This window comes from Urocampus carinirostris, chromosome 6, assembly GCF_059441175.1.
Source record: "Urocampus carinirostris isolate Australia breed hairy pipefish chromosome 6, RoL_Ucar_1.0, whole genome shotgun sequence".
Lineage (NCBI taxonomy): Eukaryota > Metazoa > Chordata > Actinopteri > Syngnathiformes > Syngnathidae > Urocampus > Urocampus carinirostris.
Window position 1 is genome coordinate 43,329,662 of NC_142354.1, and position 20,071 is coordinate 43,349,732.

The 20,071-nt window shown below is 39.7% G+C and overlaps 1 protein-coding gene across 2 annotated transcripts in view; it reads left to right on the forward strand.

The window, feature by feature from the left end:
* Positions 1–20,071, forward strand: part of wnt4 (wingless-type MMTV integration site family, member 4) — a 58,811-nt gene that overhangs the window by 28,112 nt on the left and 10,628 nt on the right. The window contains exon 1 of one of the 2 annotated variants that reach the window (XM_088339068.1): positions 10,185–10,238. The exons of the other annotated variant lie outside the window; for it this stretch is intronic. The gene's annotated coding sequence lies outside the window, so the exon portion shown is untranslated. Of the gene's footprint in view, positions 1–10,184; positions 10,239–20,071 lie in introns of those variants that run through there. 2 annotated transcript variants of the gene reach the window in all.

Below are 20,071 nucleotides of genomic sequence, written 5' to 3' on the forward strand. Positions count from 1 at the left end.
TAGGGTTACTTTAACTGGATTACTTTCAATGACTTTTGGATTACTCCAATATCAAATACGCTAATAAAAGAAAAAATAAACTAAAAATGAATAAAATGATGACTCAAAACACGTAGTAAGCTTTCTCTCCTGGCTTTGATCTCTTTGATCTCCGGCAAAACGAACATAAAATGCGACAGAAACAAAATGAAAATAAATCCAAACAGCTTGCCAACATCATTTTTGCCATTCCATGTATTCCGTTACTCCCCAAGCCTGCACAAAATGTTGTAATTTTATTCATATTTAGTTTATTTTGTCTTTTATTAGCATATTTGGTATTGGAGTCATCCAAAAGTCATTGAAAGTAATCCAGTTAAAGTAACCCTACCCGACCCTGTCTACAGAATACAGGGGCATTTTGTGGTCAAACATTACACAGTGTCCCTTCAATATTGCTGGTGCTTTATTAAACGTAGGTGCCAGTATTGACAAAGATCTTCAACTCCGAAGAAATAAAAAAAAACGAAGAATTTGGGGTCTCACATTGGAAACATAGCTTTGCTTATCGTCAGGGAAATCGTGACTGGCACGATATGAGGGCGGTACGCCAGCCTTAGCTGCTAAAGGTGCAACAAGAGAGAACAAGCTGGCACAACTAAGATATCTTCTAAGAATGCTGACGTGGCACAACCAGTTTCGTCTGTTGTTTGCATTGCATACAATACAGTTTTGTAGACTTGGGAATCATCAACATGCAGAACTTAATACTGTGTTGTTTTTTTTTTTTTAATTATCTGATTTATTGAAAAAAAAAAGGTACACTGTAGCCATCGTATACCATAGAGGAGAACTATTGTACAAGGCTCTCAGTCTTGCTTCAAATTAAAGCATCAGTAGACAAAAATCTCATTCACAAGTCACGTTTTTTTTCCTATAGGAAAGCATTTTTAAGTGGAGAAAAATGGTAGTCTTGTACTTAAAGTGTTGGGAGGTACTGGGACACACTAAATAAAAATCTGATTTCATAGATAATGATTGGAAGACCAAAGAAAGAATGAAAATTACTCTACCAGTCAATTAGATCTCATCGTCCATCCATCCATCCATCCATTATCTGCACCGCTTATCCTCAGTGGGGTCGCGGGCGTGCTGGAGCCCATCCCAGCTATCTTTGGGCAGGGCATGGGACAATCTGTACTGGTTTCCAGCCAGTCGCAGGGCACACAGGGACAGACAATTCGCTCGCTCATTCACACCTAGGGACAATTTGAACCGACCAATTCACATGATAATGCATGTTGGGAGGAAACCAGAGTGCCCGGAGGACACCAACGCAAGCATGGGGAGAACATGCAAACTCCACACAGGAAGGGTGGTAGCTGGATTTGAACCCATGACCTCAGAATTGTGCTGCACACGCGCTAACCACTGTGCCACCGTGCTGCCCCAGATCTCTGTCACGCGACCGGACCAGAACAGAGGCAGGAGGCAGGAAGGGAGAACTCACTCGCGTTAACGATATTAAGGAAATAAAAGTCGTCCAACACTCAGGGACAAAACAAAACAAAAACAGGCTTACAGGCAAACAGGAACAAAGACTAGGGATACTCACAAAACGGGCTTTTACTCAAAACGTGCAAACACAGGTTTCCTCCGAATCAAACAAAACAGGACCGAGCAAAACAGAACAGAAAATGCAGTGAACCAGCAACCCGCAATACCCACAACCCACCCTTAAGTAGCCCACACGCAAATTAGACGATCTGCTCCAGCCGGTGCCCAGGGGGCGGGGCCAGCCGGCCGCCACGGCGACCATGCTGGACATGACAATCTCATTGTTTTTGCCAGGTATATGTTCCAACATAGCAGTCAACAATATGTCTACATTTGCTGGAATATTCAAATACAGTCGGATTTAAATACTATTTTAGTTCATTAACAAATAAAAGCAAATCCTGAATGATGATTGGTTTGTTTCATTTAAACGTGTGCATCACTCGTCAATCTCCTTCCACGTGCGAAATGGTGAAAATATCCAATACGAAACATGGCGGGATCACCTCTTCAACCTATTTAGGCGTAGTATTAATAATAATCGAGGAATTAAATAATAGAAACATAGTAAACACAATATAATAACATGAAAACAGTTGTTATTTCAGAAATGCACATTGTTGGAATATTGTCATCAGGGTTACGTAGGGTTACTTTAACTGGATTACTTTCAATTACTTTTGGATGACTCCAATACCAAATATACTAATAAAAGACAAAAGAAACTAAATATGAATCAAATTATGACTCCCAACATGTGGTAAGCTTTCTCTCCTGGCTTTGATTTCTTTGATCTCCGGCAAAACTAACACAACATGCGACAGAAACAAAATGAAAATAAATCCAAACAGCTTGCCGACATCATTTTTGCCGTTCCATGTATTCCGTTACTCCCCAAGCCTGCACAAAATTTAGGCATTTTATTCATATTTAGTTTATTTTGTCTTTTTTTAGCATATTTGGAATCAGCAAGTTTGGAATCAGTCAGCTGATCCAACCTCTGTTTCCTAGGAAGCAAAAGACCTGAAACATGGAGGTCACGACCAATGTTCCCTCTAAGCTGCGCGCGTGCGCAATCGCGCACTGCCGGCACATTCTCAGCGCACAACAAAATCTAGCCAGCTCACAAAACTGAGGGATCAGAATTGCTAACTGCATAAAGGTAAAAGAACACGGGTTCCCCTGATGCTGTGTTCTAAATGTGGTATTTGGAAGTCAATGTCGAAGTAGAACGAAGTTGAATAAAGTCAGTAGAGTTTTTCGAGAACCGGCTTCTTCGGCTCGGCTCACTAAAAAGAACCGCCTCTTTCGGGTCTCAAACAGCTCTTCAGGTTGTTTTTGCTTCTTTAATCCCAACATGATCAAATATTATGTAAAATTATGCACAAAATGACTTAAATGAAGGGGGTAATAGAACAAAAAAAGAAAAAAAAAATACCAAAATAAAAAAGTAGTGAAAAGCTGAGAAAAAAGAAACAAAAGGAAGAGAAAAAAAGAAGGAAAAATTTAGAAAAAAGCCAGAAAAAAAAGAAAAGAAAGAAATGTAGGAAAAAAGTAAATAGAGAACAAAAAGAAAAAAGTAACAGCTCGGAAAAAATAAACAAAATGAGATTTTTTTTTGTAAGGAATTTTAAAAAAAGTAGAAAAAAACAAGGAAAAAGAAGAAAAAGTTTGTGTTGCATTCAAATAATTTCCAATTATATCAAGTGAATTTTGTTGCCAACATTGTACTTCCACTCAAAAATGTGATTAAATACAGTTTCAAATCGTGCAACCAACGAAATAAGCCCCCAAAAACTTTAGTATTATGCAACAAAAGATAATAGGAATAAAAAAAAATGGGAATTTTGTAAAAGAATTGTAAAAACAAATGACATTTGTAGGCCATACAACCTTTGCAATAATACATTAGTCAATTCATTCAAAAGGGAAACAATTTTTTGCATTGCAGCAAGATGTAACATGTCAAGTTTTGGACATTTTTGATAATGACTTAAATGCCACACTTGGGATTACTGTTGCTCACTGTGGTTTCAAGCGTTGCCCACCGACTTTGCGTGAACGCTCAGACCCGTAAGGAAAATTACTGGGAACATTGGTCAGGACTGGTGTTATTATTACATTACCTGGAATACCCCAGTGGCTGATTTTCAATCCATTGTGAAATGCGGCACAAAGGTAACAGACACACATAGACACTAGCAATAAGAAATATTTCCCAACCTTATTGGGTGATGTCTCTGATGGCAGGTGAAAGGTTAGTCCAAGGATTTTCCTGTCTTTAATTGATTTTCCCAATTTGGCATGAAGCGGCGGGTATATGAATGTGCCTGTGTTTCAGCATATGAGAGAGGTTTGGTGTTAGTGCAGCATTTTATTTTTAGAGCGCAATGAGCTCTCATGGAGCCACTGGCTTATAAATACACCCAGACACACGTGTAAGCTCATAAACACGCCAACAAACACACATATTACCATCGTATCGTCCACGGTAGTGCACATTTACGAGGGCTTGACTTCCACATTGTGATGTGTTCATCGAGTGACTTCACCATGTTTCTTTAAATGCTCCTTGTATCCATCCCATATGAAGTAATCAGGGTTGGGTAGGGTTACTTTAACTGGATTACTTTCAATTACTTTTGGATGACTTCAATACCAAATATGCTAATAAAAGACAAAAGAAACTAAATAGGAATAAAATGACTACCGTATTTTCCGCACTATAAGGCGCACCTAAGAGTTTTATTTTTTTTCAAAAGCTGACCATGCGCCTTATAATACAGTGCGTCTTATTTATGGATCAACATTAAATCACAAGGTCTCGCAACTTACGCAACAGCCGCCGACTCGATTTTCCCCCGAACGTGGAGTAGTCCGCGGTGTATGCTGGGATTTATATACCGGCGTTTCATTGGCTAACCAATGTGTCAATCATCATTTGAATCGATCACTATTGGCTAAAGTTATTTGGAGCCTCGGATAGGCTAGAGGGCCGAAACAAACCCTGCAATTGGCCGAAAAAGATGTGTCAATCATCCGTTAAATCGATCGCTATTGGCTGAAGTTTTTCGGAGCCTCCGATTGGCTAGATGGCCAAAACAAACCCTGCAATTGGCCGAGTTTAGCAATGGCGTAGCAAGCTTAGCAAGCTTGCTAAAGTACACCATAAAGAAACATGTTTCATTAGTCTGTATTTTACTCTCCTGGATTAACTACACTCACGGTTGTAAGAAGACCATGATTGCGTATCATTATTGAACGTGAGAACTTAGGTGAGTTATGCGGCTTTATATTTTCCCGGTATCTTGTTTTAGAACCATCTTGATGTTGCTGTGATGAGTTGAGTGAATTAAACTCAATTCCAAGTGTTTATCGTCATATGCACGGTAAAGTTGCGGGCGAAAAAGAAAATAGAAACTAAGGAATGGTTGGCATTTCTTGAATCCCAAGACTTTAACCTTCCGAATGATATTTGAAACGATGCATTTAAGTGACATCGACACGTATTTGCTTCTTTGCAAGCTTTGGGAATGTAAAGGGGGTAATAAATTTGACTGAACTATCTGACTGTTTTGTCGACGTTCCCATTGTAGCGCCTTATAATCCGGTGCGCCTTATCTATGGAAGATATAGGACCAAAAACTATTTTTTGGGGGTGCGCCCTATAACCCGGTGCGCCCTATAGTGCGGAAAATACGGTACATTTTGTGCAGGCTTGGGGAGTAACTGTCAGGCGGGACGGAAGAAAAACTGAGATCACTTGCACTCGTTTCTTGGTTTTTATTGGAAGGAAGGAATGACAAGACGTGAATCTTCGATCCGTTGTTTGACGGATTGTCGAGACTTGGCAGGCGGGTGAAGGCTTGGCGGGAATGGTCGTGGACAGGCGTAGTCGTCGTGTTGTTGGTTGGGGCTGGAGAAGAAGGACGTCGATCAGGAGTCAGGCGGGCAGGGGAGGTCGTAGGCAAATTCGGAAACGGGTCCGCAACAGAGATCAGGAAGGAAAACAGGAGGCAGGCAAAGAGTCGGAGGTACGGGCTTTCTCAGCAGATGGCAACAGATCGCATAGTACAATCGGACAAAGTGTTACCGGAAGCTGGGGATTTAAATGTACAGGGTGCGCCAATCAGCTGTCCTGGCTGTTAGCGCCAAATCCTGAGCACAGGTGTTCCCAATCCAGGTGATTGTGACAGTAACGGAATACATGGAACGGCAAAAATAATGTTGGCAAGCTGTTTGGATTTATTTTAATTTTGTTTCTGTCGTATTTTATGTTAGTTTTGCCGGAGATCAAAGAGATCAAAGCCAGGAGAGAAAGCTTACCACGTGTTGTGAGTCATCATTTTATTCATATTTACCGTAAATTCCGGACTATAGAGCGCACTTGATTATAAGCCGCACCCACCACATTTTAAGAGGATAACCGCTTATGTACTTACACAAGCCGCACCTGTATATAAGCCGCATGCGCGCACATTAAAACATGTAACACAATCACGAAATTAACCCCAACCCGACTTTGAGTCCCGCAATTGTAACTGAATATGAAGGTCACAGTTCAAAAACAACAGCCGGCAAATTGAATGTAAAATGATACCGGTACTTAATATATGACGCAGACCTGAAGAGTCCGGGTCCCGTTGAAAGTAATCCAAGGAAAAAAGTGTATATTTCCAAAGGTAAGGGTGGGAAAAATATATATCCACTATTGTCCGCTGCGTCCACAAACACGTCTCACCTTTACTCCACTTTCCATCAGCCCCCGTTGTATTTGCCCCTTCTTTTTGATTCGCCCGTGGAAAACATATCAGAATAAGTCTCTAAAATAAATACATTACAAAAATAAACAGTTGCAAATACATATTATACATGGTTACACACATTTACAAAGAAAGACGGTACACGGAGAGAGTTTTCAAAGCTTTAATAATAATATTATAATTTTCATCCTAAACCGTGTCTGTGAAGGGTAGCAAAACGCTCCTAGAAACACGCTCGCAACACGAGGAGACGGGTCTGTCAAAAAAAAAAATACGGTATTTGTAGAAATCATGGTAAACCGTGCTCATCTTCCTCCTTATAACTGACGTCATTAAAGTCGTCTTCCCCAGTATGGGAAAGAGATTTTGTCATATAGGCGTCGTCCTACGCTCCTTTATTCAAAAACACGCTTGCAGCACACTCGCATATATTCCACCGGACTAAATCTTACCTTTTGTACTCGAGCGCCGCTGGCGGCTGTTAGAAAAAATACATAAATTGGCCGCATCACTGAATAAGCCGCAGGGTTGAACATTTTGGGAAAAAAGTAGCGGCTTAAAGTCCGGAATTTACGGTAGTTTCTTTTGTCTTTTATTAGCATATTTGGTATTGGAGTAATCCAAAAGTAATTGATGGTTATCCAGTTAAAGTAACCCTACCCAACCCTGGAAGTAATTTACGATTTACTAGTCCTGGTGTGAATAGATTTCATCTGCAAGGACCGCGCACAATAAAAACAAATGGTGAAATAGTGCCCTCTACAGGTTTTAGAATCGCTTAAAACAGCATAGTTATCTTTGCTAGTCACATCATTGAGGAGGCTTGTACTGACATTTTTGGCTCTGCACGCCAGTTACTGTCTGATGTCTTCCAAAAACAAGGGGAGAGTTTTACATATGTGTCCATTTTTGATGATTGTTTTAATACTGATTTATTACAAATTGATTAGGTATTTATTTAGATATTTTGGGGGTGTTGCATTTGTTTGAGTTTTATCAAATGACTAGAGCATATAACAGTATAAAATACAGTACTATATCCTGCTTTTACATTTTTTCATAGAATTCCATCTACAAAATTCCATCCATTCATTGCCTGCACCACTTATCCTCAGTAGGGTCGCGGGGGGTGCTGGAGCCAATTCCAGCTATTTTCGGGCAGTGGGCAGGGGACACCCTGAACTGGTTGCAGAGCACACAGGGAAAGACAATTCGCTCGCTCATCCACACCGAGGGACAATTTGGACCAATTAACCTAACATGCATGTTTTGGAATCTATCTACCCTGGTCGAGAAGGGTGACTGACAGAGGACTGAAAGTGGCGGACAAAAAACCTTTTCCTGGTTGCAACAGTCTTGCCAGCTTCGGAGTTGTCCGACCTTTCTTAATGACTTCCAGGTATTCTTGAAGGGTCCATCTTTGAAAGGGCTTTGACGGTAAATCCGCGCCCAAATCAATTTCTCCTCATTCAGCCATCAGGGTTGACAAAATTGCTATTAAATCAACACAACAATAAATTTGCTTGTGCAGGTTTCTACATATAGTTTCATAGCACTGGCGAGTACACTCTATTAATAGCCACTAATTATTCTTCAAGTTTAACAGCGGTTGGCACTACGACTGTGGTGAATTACCGCCCCGAGCCGATCATGGCTTGTGAAAACGCTGAAGTTTACCTACGCCTGCTAGAAGGCCCTGGTGTTCCCGACTCAAAATCTGATTTGTTAAAGCAACAACTTTATTTACTATTCATATACTAATTTTCAGAGTTGGGTAGGGTTACTTGAACTTGATCACTTTCAATTACTTTTGGATTACTCCAATACCAAATATGCTAATAAAAGGCAAAAGAAACTAAATATGAATAAAATGATGACTCACAACACGTGGTAAGCTTTCTCTCCTGGCTTTGATCTCTTTGATCCAAACAGCTTGCCAACATCATTTTTGCCCTTCCATGTATTCCGTTACTCCCCAAGCCTGCACGAAATGCAGTCATTTTATTCATATTTAGTTTCTTTTGTCTTTTATTAGCATATTTGGTATTGGAGTAATCCAAAAGTAATTGAAAGTAATCAAGTTAAAGTAACCCTACCCAACCCTGCTAGTTTTATGCAACAGGATTTGCAACACTAGCTGTGAATTCCCCCAGGTACATTTCTGACCTTGGCTGAAATGTGATGGGTTACATGCTCAAATAAAAAAAAAAAAAATCTGAAAGCCGCACAACCAGTGGAAAGGAAATAAGAGGAAGCTGACAGACATGTTGGAATTATTTTATAAGTATTAGTGGACGAAATATAATTAAAATCACACAATTTAGTTGTTTTGGGCCCACAGAGAAAGCCCTGCAGGCCCTGATGGCCCACTACCAGTGTTCCCTCTAAGCTGCGCGCGTGCGCAATTGCACAAGAAAATCTGGCCAGCGCACAAAAATGAGGGCTCAAAATTACTAATTAAGAAGCAATTCAGTCATAGTTACAGTGCATGAAGGTAAAAATACACGGGCTCCCCTGACGTTGTGTTCTAAATGCGGTATTTGGAAGTCAAGGTCGAAGTAGAACCAAGTCGAGTAAAGTCAGTAGAGTTTTTCAAGAACTGGCTTCTTCGGCTCGGCTCACTAAAAGGAACCGGCTCTTTCGGGTCCTAAATGGCTCTTCAGGTTGTTTTGCTTCTTTAATCCCTATATGACCAATTTCTATGTAAAATTATGCACACAATGACTTAAAAGAAGGGGAAATAGAACAAAAAAAGATAAAAATACCAAAATGAAACAGTAGTGAAAAGCTGAGAAAAAAGAAACAAAAGGAAGAGAAAAAAGACGGAAAAATTCAGAAAAAAGCCAGAAAAAAAGAAAAGAAAGAAACAAAGGGAAAAAAAATGAGAACAAAAAGAAAAAGTAACAGCTAGGAAAAATAAACACAATGAGATTTATTTTAAAGGAATTTAAAAAAATAGAAAAAAACAGGGAAAAAGAAGAAAAAGTTTTGTTGCATTCAAATAATTTCCAATTATACCAAGTCAATCTTGTCCCAACATTTTACACCCACTAAAAAATGTGATTAAATAGAGTTTAGCATCGTGCAACCGACTCAATGAGCCCCCAAAAATGTTAGTATTATGCCAAAAAAGATATTACGAAAAAGAAATGGAAATCTAATAAAATAATTTTTGTAAAAACAAATGACGTTTGTAGGCCGTACAGCCTTTGCAATAATACATAAGTCAATTCATTCAATAGTGAAAAAAGAATTTTGCATTGCCGGAAACTCAGCAAAATGTAACATGATTTCAAGTTTGTGACATGTTTGCTAATGACTTAGTTGCCACATTTGGGATTGCCGTTGCTCACTGTTGTTTCAAGCGTTGCCCACCAACTTTGTGTGAACGCTCAGACCCCTGGAAAATTACAGGGAACATTGCCCACTACTCCTGTATACATGCATGGACACACTTTACACTCCATACATCGAATTCAATCTGCACGTTTTAAAAACATGACATAAATATTGTTTTTAATAGTGACCGATTTCCACTGAAGTTACTCTCCCCCCAAGATAGAAGTCACCCTGGTTTTGTTTTATCTCTTTTTCATAAAGCCACAGGGGGTTCTAAGTGGGAGGCTGGCTTTATTCCACCTGGACCCAAGCGCATCTCGTGGCTATTTGTGGGTTTTTGTTGCATTACCCATTGCGGGGTGCACAATAACGCCGGCTCTATAGAGTTTCGGTCGGTAAGATTTGCACAGGAAGGAAAAGACGTCAGAAGGATTGCCAGCATCTGTGTGCTTGTGTGTTGCTTTGCCCTTCTAAGGGTGGACTCCTCTGCCGCTAAGATGAGGTGTTTTGTTAACCTCGTCTGAGGGAAGCAAGGGTAAACGCTGCAGAATGAACAGATAACCGGAAAGGAGGGCTCAAAATCTCATACGCTTGCTCAAGGTCTGTCTGTTTCTTTCCCATGACTTAATAGCGAAAACAAATGTTCAAAATCACAATAAACGTGTATATATATAGATAGATAGATAGATAGATAGATAGATAGATAGATAGATAGATAGATAGATAGATAGATAGATAGATAGATAGATAGATAGATAGATAGATAGATAGATAGATAGATAGATAGATAGATAGATAGATAGATAGATAGATAGATAGATAGATAGATAGATAGATAGATAGATAGATAGATAGATAGATAGATAGATAGATAGATAGATAGATAGATAGATAGATAGATAGATAGATAGATACTTTATTCATCCCCGCAGGGAAATTCACATTTCCAGCAGCATCCCTGTGCTGAGAAAAATACAATAATAAACCAAAAAGAATACAATATACAAATACTCAATGTGAGGTGCTAATACCCACTGTAGCGTGTTATATAGAGTATCTAGATAGTGCTACACAGAATACACATTGCAATAAAACACAGTAATATGCAATGTAGGGGGTGTGGTTTAATGTGGGCCTTTACTCCGCCGGGTGGAGTTAAAGAGCCTCATGGCATGAGGAAGAAAAGATCTCTTCAGTCTGTCTGTGGTACAAGACTGTGACAGCAGTCTGTCGCTGAAGCTGCTCTTCTGTCTGGAGATAATGCTGTGTCGTGGATGTGATGAATTGTCCATGATTGAGCGCAGCTTTTCCAGTGCCCGTCTCTCAGCTGTGTGTGTGTAAAAATAGTGATTTTTTAGAATCTATTTATTCTATCTTTTCAATTTGAACTGTACTTTAATAGTTAATAGTTTAATAGTTTGTATCAGCATGTCATAAGAAAAAATACTGAAAAACAACAACAGATATCAAAATCTGAAATGTGATATCTTCCAACTGAACCACTAAGTGTAAAAGTATTAGACTATATTTTTTTCTTATTGTTCCATATTTTGTTCCAGTTTTCCATCTATTGATTTATCAATTCATCCATCTATCTATCAATTTATCAATTTATCAATTCATCTATCTATCTATCTATCTATCTATCTATCTATCTATCTATCTATCTATCTATCTATCTATCTATCTATCTATCTATCTATCTATCTATCTATCTATCTATCTATCTATCTATCTATCTATCTATCTATCTATCTAATAATCTTTTATGTATCTAGACGAATGCACACGTATATGCAAATATATTAAGGTATTTTTATTCATTTATGAGAAAAATTATTATTAAAACAAAAACAATAAAAATACTTGCTAAGTAAAACAAAATCCTTAGTTTCCTCTGTGTCGCATAAAAGTGTGACTCACAACACGTGGTAAGCTTTCTCTCCTGGCTTTGATCTCTTTAAACTTCTGCAAAACGAACATACAATGCGACAGGAACAAAATGAAAATAAATCCAAACAGCTTGCCAACATCATTTTTGCCGTTCCATGTATTCCGTTACTCCTCAAGCCTGCTCAAAATTGAGTCATTTTATTCATATTTAGTTCCTTTTGTCTTTTATTAGCATATTTGGTATTGGAGTAATCCAAAAGTCATTGAAAGTAATCCAGTTAAAGTAACCCTACCCAACCCTGGTGCTCACATCATGGAAACTGCATCCACTTCAACTTTTGGAGACCTTCTAAGTCCACCGCAATAAAGTGAGTCAATGTTAGGTCACTTCCAAGTGTGTGCTCTTACTGTACGTGTATGGATACGGCTGAGATGCTGTGGAGTGGCGAGGAGCGAGGTTATCTCAGTGACGAGTGCTGAATACCGACATTGTCTGCTCGGCTTGATCGCGACCTTCAAAGAGGCACTGAAAGGAGGATTATCGGCGATGGTGAGAGGATGAGATGAGAGGACCTGGGAAGAGAGCGAGGTGTCTGACCACCAAGGTGTCTGAAAGAATGACAGCACATAAGTTAGCCTGCATTTTTCTCCATTCCAAAAATCGATCTATCTACCTTGGTCATATCCCCCAAGAGGGGTATCCGACAGCAAGGCAAACACATACAATAACAAAGAAAATAAAAGGGGAAAAATAGCAAAGAAACACACACAAAAGGTTTTGGACCATGGCCAACCCAATTGCCCAAACACCCAAACAAGTTAGGCATCTCGGCACCTAAGTTGGTTATGCTTTCGTCCCTCCAGATGAAATGGGACACCACGTCACTCGGGTCAGGGTGACACAACACACTCTTTTGTTCAACAGCAGGGCCCGACAGCTTTCGCTGGTTTACCCCTGCCGCATTATACAGGTGCCCTGCCCATCCCTTAGAACAGGGGTGTCCAACTCATTTTAACTCGGGGGCCACAAGATAGAACAAACATTCTGTCGGGGGCCGGACTAGTAGATTAAAGAGAAAGAAAAAGAGAGATAAAGAAATAAGAGAAAGAGGGAGGGAAAAGGAGAGAGAGTGGGACAAAGAAAGAGAGAGAGGGAGATAGCGTGAGAAACAAAAGAGATGAAAAGAGAAGTCGTGAGAGAGGGGGAAAGAAAGGGAGTGGAAGAAAGAAGTCCAAAGAGAAATAGAAAGACAGAAGAAGAGAAAAGAAAGCGCGAAGGGTAGGAAGAGAGAAAGAGAAGAGAGAGAAAAGGAAAAAAGGAAGTTAGAGGAAAATAAGTTAAAAAGACACAGAGAGAGAAAGAGACAAAGAGCAACAATGGAAGAGAAAAAGAGAGACACAGAGAGTGAAAGAGACAGAGACAGAGAGTGGGAGAAAAGGGGTTTTGTGTCCAAACCAACTGAGTACTCTCTTATCAACACGCTTGCTCAGTTCCACGACTACTCCAGTTCTGTCTCTCACAATTTCATTTCTCAATCTATCCAATTTTGTCACTCATTCAAAAAATATCAATTATTAATTTTCAGCTTTTTTTAAATACAGTAATCCCTCGTTTTTCACAGGGGTTGTGTTCCAAAAATAACCTGCGATAGGCAAAATATCCAAAGTAGAAACCTCTATTTATGTATTTATTAAATATCTTATTATACATTAAAACCAAAGAACAACCCCTATTTACATATTCAAGCATTTCCCAACATATAAAAGTACAGTATTTTCCTCCATCCATGTTCTGCGCCGCTTAGCCTCACAAGGGTCGTGGAGTGATGGAGACCATCACAGCTGTCCTCGGGCAGCGGGCAATGGACACCCTGAACTGGTTGCCAGCCAGTACACACAGAGACAGACCACCTACTCACACATTCACACCTAGGGACAACCTGACATAGACTTTAAGTGGCATTTTTTTTGCCTGAAAAGTGCTTAACAAATATATTTGATTTGATTTTGATCTGATGTGTCTTTTTCGTGGTATGTGTGAGGGAAACTCACACAAGCACGGGGAGAACATGCAAATACTTGTGCGATTATCATTGAGTCAATGTTGTGGATAATTTTTTATACATTAAGAAGAAGATTTAACAAGGAAATTAAATGTTTTTGAGATGAAGTGTTTGAGGACTATGTTAGGAGTGACAAGATTGGATGGATTGAGAAATGAAATGGTGAGAGACAGAACTGGAGTAGTAGTGGAACTGAGCAAGCGTGTGGATAAGAGAGTACTCGGTTGGTTTGGACACATGGAGAGGATGGATGAGGAGCCAATGTTGAAGAGGATCTACAGAGCAGAAGTCAATGGAAGGAGACAAGAGAATGGCCGCGATTGACGTGGATGGATAGTGTAATGAGTGCACTGCAAGAAAGAGGTCTAAATATAATGGAAGCTCAAGCTCTTGTTGGTGATAGGAAGGAGTGGAGAGGTGTTGTGAAAGGATAGTGGGATGTTGGGCTCGTTCTAAGGGATGGGCAGGGAACCCGTATGATGCAGCAGGGGTAAACCAGTGAAAGCTGTCGGGCCCTGCTGTTGAACAAAAGAGTGTGTTGTGTCACCCTGACCCGAGTGACATGGTCGCTTTCTGGTGTCCCATTTCATCTGGAGGGACGAAAGCATGACCAACTTAGGTGCTGAGGTGCCTAACTTGTTTGGGTGTTTGGGCAATTGGGTTGGCCATGGTCCCAAAAATTTTGTGTGTGTTTTTTGCAATTTTTTTCCCTCTTTTATTTTCTTTGTTATGGTATGTGTTTGTCTTGCTGTCGGTCACCCCTCTTGAGGGATATGACCAAGGTAGAAAGATAGATAGAATTTATACATAAATCTTACATATTTAATAGGAAATTTTGATTTTCTCTCCAAATCAATTGTTTTGGTCTCGGAAACCTTTCCGCTGGAAATCGATATGTTGTCTACCTTTTCAGTTTAGTAGTATCCCGAAAAAAGCAATAATTTCAGCAGAATGCCTTGGGCGTTTGCCACTCCATCGCACTGAAATAGACAAAAAGGGCTTTTCAGAGGTATGTGTGGTCTTGGGAACTCATAACCAAGGACTCATAAACCAGACTTAAAAAATCCTAGGGAACACAGTGTAGAGAGTGTAGAGAAACAGAATAAGAGCTGCTAGAGGGCCTAATTTTTTTCCGTGCTGCCCTCTCAAACTTTTGGAATAGTTTTCAAAACAAAAGATAAAATGCTAAGCGTTTGTTTTACAGTCATGCGAAAACATTGATGGTAGCAATACCACCACTAATTTGTTTTTGCAATGGTTAGCGCTTGTGCGGCACAGTTCATGTCATGGGAACCTGTCAGGGGTTCAAATCCAGCTCCAGACTTCCTGTGCGGAGTTTGTATGTTCTCCCCGTGCTTGCGTGGGTTTCCTCCGGGCACTCCGGTTCAAAACATGCATTTCAGGGGAATTGGCCGGTCCAAATTGTCCCTAGGTGTGAATGAGCGAATGAGTTGTCTGTCCCTGAGTGCCCTGCGATTGGCTGGCAACCAGTTAATGGTGTCCCCTGCCCACTGCTCGGAGATGGATGAGATGGGCTCCAGCCCCCCCGCGACCCTAATGAGGATAAGCGGTACGGCTATTGAGATGAGATGAGTTTAAGTCTTTAGTTTAGCTTATTTTCTTTGATTCTTATAACATATTTTGAACTAAAATATATCCAAATTGGACTAATTATCTATCTATCTATCTAATTGAATATATAAATACATATTCTATTTCAACCAAAATGTCCCGGCTATAGGGGGTTGTTTTATCCATACAATATGCGCAGGGTTGGGTAGGGTTACTTTACCTTGATTACTTTCAATTACTTTTGGATTACTCCAATACCAAATATGCTAATAAAAGACAAAAGAAACTAAATATGAATACAATTACTAAATTTTGTGCAGGCTTGGTGAGTAACGGAATACATGGAACGGCAAAAATGATGTTGGCAAGCTGTTTCGATTTATTTTCATTTTGTTTCTGTCGCATTTGATGTTCGTTTTGCCGGAGATCAAAGGGATCAAAGTCGGGAGAGAAAGCTTACCACGTGTTGTGAGTCATCTTTTGATTCATATTTAGTTTCTTTTGTCTTTTATTAGCATATTTGGTATTGGAGTAATCCCAAAGTCATTGAAAGTAATCAAGTTAAAGTAACCCTACCCAACCCTAAATATGTGTTTGCTGTCCTTAAATAAAATGATGCAGATCTTTTGGGTTGTTTGTACAGCCGGTGGCCATTTTGTAATCTGTCATGGATAAAAGACAAAGCTTTTGAGAGCTCAATGCAAAATTTGCACAATCTGTGGGCTATTTTGAAAAGAAATGATCAAGTTTGTAGGGGTTGTTTTATATAACCAACATTTTTAGGATTTTATAAACAGACACAATTTATGGCGTGTTAAAACAAATCAGCAACACTGTTTCTTGTTATTTTGAACACTGGGCGAAGGCTAAGTATGCCTCAGAAAAAACAGTTAGTATTAGGTGAAAATCAACACAAGATTGGTAATTTCTTCAGTGTCAATAATAAGTCGAAACAATGCAGAAACTGGGCAGCACGGCGGGGCAGTGGTTAGCGCGTGTGCGGCACAGTTCTGAGGTCGTGGGATCGAACCTCCTGTATGGAGTTTGCATGTTCTCCCCGTGCTTGGGTGGGTGTCCTCCGGGCGTTCCGATTTCCTCCTACATTCCAAAAACATGCATGTCAGGTTAATTGGCCGGTCCAAATTGTCCCTTGGTGTGACTGAGCGAGCAAATTGTCTGTCCCTGTGTGCCCTGCGACTGGCTGGCAGTTCATGGTGTCCCCTGCCCACTGCCCGAAGATAGCTGGGATAGGCTCCAGCACCCTTCGCGACCCTACTGAGGATAAGCGGTGCAGATAATGGATGGATGGATATTGCCGAAACTGATACCAACGGCAATAATTCCGGCACGGAAAATCGGCGGAGAAATTCTTCAAAAGATCGCGCAGGCAAGGAAAACATGTGTGTTTAAGCGAACGATTCGACGAAAGAAAATAAACAAAAGAATACTCTTAGCAAGAAAACGACCATTCTGCCAAAATGGACTAAATGATATTCCTGGTTACGCTCTGAGGAGGATGATAATGGATTGGACCTCGAGAAGGCATTACAACTGTGGCGGGAGAGCAAACCATGAAGAATATATGAACTGAAAAATCTGAAGTGATAACTGCTTTGTATTACCAATTAACTGTGATGATTCAAACTGAATGAAAATACAGATTGATATAATTATATCAGTAATATTATTTTGTATCATGTACAATATTGTTGTGAACTGAAAAATCTTGAAGTGATAACTGATTTGTATTACCAATAAATTGTGATGATTAAAACTGATTGAATATATAGATTTATATTATATATTTGTCGCCGATTTAAATTTTCAACCCCGATAACACTCAATTTTGGGGACCCATAGATCTTTGTTGGGACCCATAGATTTTTGAGCATGCGAGTCCCCGGGACCCATCACTTTTCACAGGTAAAATAAACACTGTGTATGTACTTTGTGTTATTTCAATCAGGTGCTTCTGCCCCCACAAAAAAACTAGACTTGTTTTAGACTCAACAAGATATCAAATATGACTTGTTAAGAATCCTTAGACGGAACATAATCAAGGCTTCGACCTCAAAGGGGAATTTAGAGTCGGAAATTGTGAAAGCCTATTTCGGTAAAGCGCAGCTGGGTTTGGAGATATGAGAGTGAAATGAGGTAGGGCGGTTGTGTATGCACGTAGGGGGGGTTAGGGCATCAAGACCGATATCCTTTTCTCACACTTTCACAATTGTGTGTGTACGCGGGATATCTGTCTGACCCGTCTGGCCTGGAGGTGCTGTCTGTGATAAACCACTTTCCCTCCTCACTGTGTACTCACAACCACACTTTCATTCCAAAAACATTCTCACAACATCATGGGAACACAGCCTGCCCGGTATAATCTAAACGGCGCTTTCCAGTAAAGTCACACGTCCTGCTTTGAAATACAACCACAAAAACCACTTTGTGCAGCCGTCATTTTTGCGACACAAATTGGAGTTTTCTTTGTTTTTTTGCAATAGTTTAATGTACTTTATATCTCCACATTTTACACAAGAACTCTTACCTGTCAACCTCCACGGCACCATACCCTTACAAACTGCCGTGTTTTCCCTTTCAAAATAGGAAAAAAAATCTCATACCATGTGTTCATTTATGTAGTTTAACATGTTAGAATAGAACAGAATAGAATAAAATATACTTTTATTGTCATTGTTACAAAATGGGTTAACATATTGTGACAACGAAATTGGGCATGACCCTCCAGTTTCACACATTTACAGTGAGGTAAAAGATAAAGGAACAGAGAAGATAAGGTTATAAAACAAGGAGGATACGGTTATACTTATAATTTACACAATATTTACACAATGTTATATTGTACAGGTGTTTCGTTATATCATATACATATATTGTTAATTACACGTTTTGTTGTGAGATACTGAGTTGCTTGACATGAATAAGGTTTATTATATAAAAAATTGAAAAATTAAGTAGCTTGGATGTTTACCGTAGAAGGAAAAAATACATGCAAATATAATTAAATAGAATAATACATTTTCTTATTCAAGTTATGAATTCATTTTCTGCATGAAATTATTGTTGGTAATATACTGATTCAAGGGATAACCACAAACCTGTCTTTTTTCTTTTTTATTCTCTTGATTTTGGACTTTGGGAGACCGGAGAGTAGTACATTACAGTAATCGAGACGGGAGGGAACACACACATGAATTATAATCTCTGAATTAGACTGGGACAGCATAGGGCAAATTTTAGCAATGTTTGCGAAAATAGAAAAAAGCTGTTCTAGTAATATTCTTAACGTGTGTTTGGAAGGACAGATTGGGGTCAAATGTGACACCTAAATTTTTGACTGAGTCACCCTGGGTGATATTACATTTGTCAAAATTCAAAGCAGTTTTTGAGAACAAGTCACGACATTTACATGGACCAATAATTAACATTCCGGTCTTTTTATAGTTTAGACGCAAGAAGTTAAGTGACATCCATCTTTTTATCTCAGTGAGGAACAAATTTCCACAGTTTAGTGGGGCAAATTCCTTCATCGAAAGATACAGTTAAGTGTCATCAGTGTAGCAATAGAAACTGATATTATACTTGAGAATAATATCAGAATAATATCACCTAAATGGAAGCATGTATTGTAAATGTTGAAAAGAAGAAGGCCAAGTACTGAACCCTGCGGAACACCACAGGTAACACTAAACAGCCCAGATGTCATTTAACCATAATTAAGAGAATGCATCCTATCTGAGAGGTAGGATCTGAACTATTAGAGGACGGTTCCTGAGAGACCAATCCATTTTTCCATAGTCTTGTAAGATATTATGGTCCACAGTGTCAAATGAAGCACTAATGTACAGCAGCAGCAACAGGGATGAAGCGTCGGAGTCCATTGCCAGTATAAGATCATTGGTTACCCTAACCAAGGCTGTCTCAGTAGAGTGAATCACCCTGAATCTTGATTGCATTGATTCAAAAAGAGTAATCTAAGATATAAAATCCTTTAGCTGCTGTGCCACAACATTTCAAATAAAAAGAAACGGTAGGTTTGACACAGGTCTGTAATTACATAAGCTTTCTGGGTAAGGGTTGGGTCATTTCGGTGTAGGATTAATTACTGTCTTAATTGCCCTATTTGGAACACCTGTGGCAGCTTGATTGGTGCCAACAGCCCGGACAAGCTTATTGGTGGCCACACCGTTCTTAAGCCCACGACTTCAGTTCAAACTTTGTCAGATCGTTGCGAGCTGTTGTGTTTCACTCAGTGAGCGTTCCCATACGACTCCGTCCCTGTTAAAACCTGTTTCCTGTCTGATTCCCGTTTTTCGACCCGTTTCCGAACCTGACTACGCCTGTTTTGCCTGCCGCCTGCCTTCGACCACTATTGCGAACTTGACATCGCCTCTGATCTCCAGCCCTGGTCAAACAACTTGCCATTCCCGCCTGTCTTCTTCCGACACGGAAGTGTCACTCCCGCCTTGCTCGTTCCCTTCAAGCAGGCCTTACTCTCGCTCTCTTTCAACGAAATCTGAGAAACGCATGCAATTGAGTCCTGTGTCTGTTCTGGTTTGTGACAAATTACAGCGAACTTAGAAGCCGCTGGAATAACACCTGAGGAGAGTGATATGTTTTTAATATTTAGAACTGAAGGACCAAGGACCATGCGGTTAGGCCGTGGGGTTAAAAACAACCCCCCAAAACTGGGTCATATTTTAAAAATAACCCAAAACTACAAAAAATAGTCATTTGGTTTGAATGAATTAACTCGATTCGGTCATATCGTTTAAAAAAACTTTTTTTTTCAAATCTTCACAAACAACCACAAAATTGCAAAACAGAGTAAAAAGGGTTATTATGGATCAAACAAATAGGAAACTGGAAAATTGTGTACAAATGATC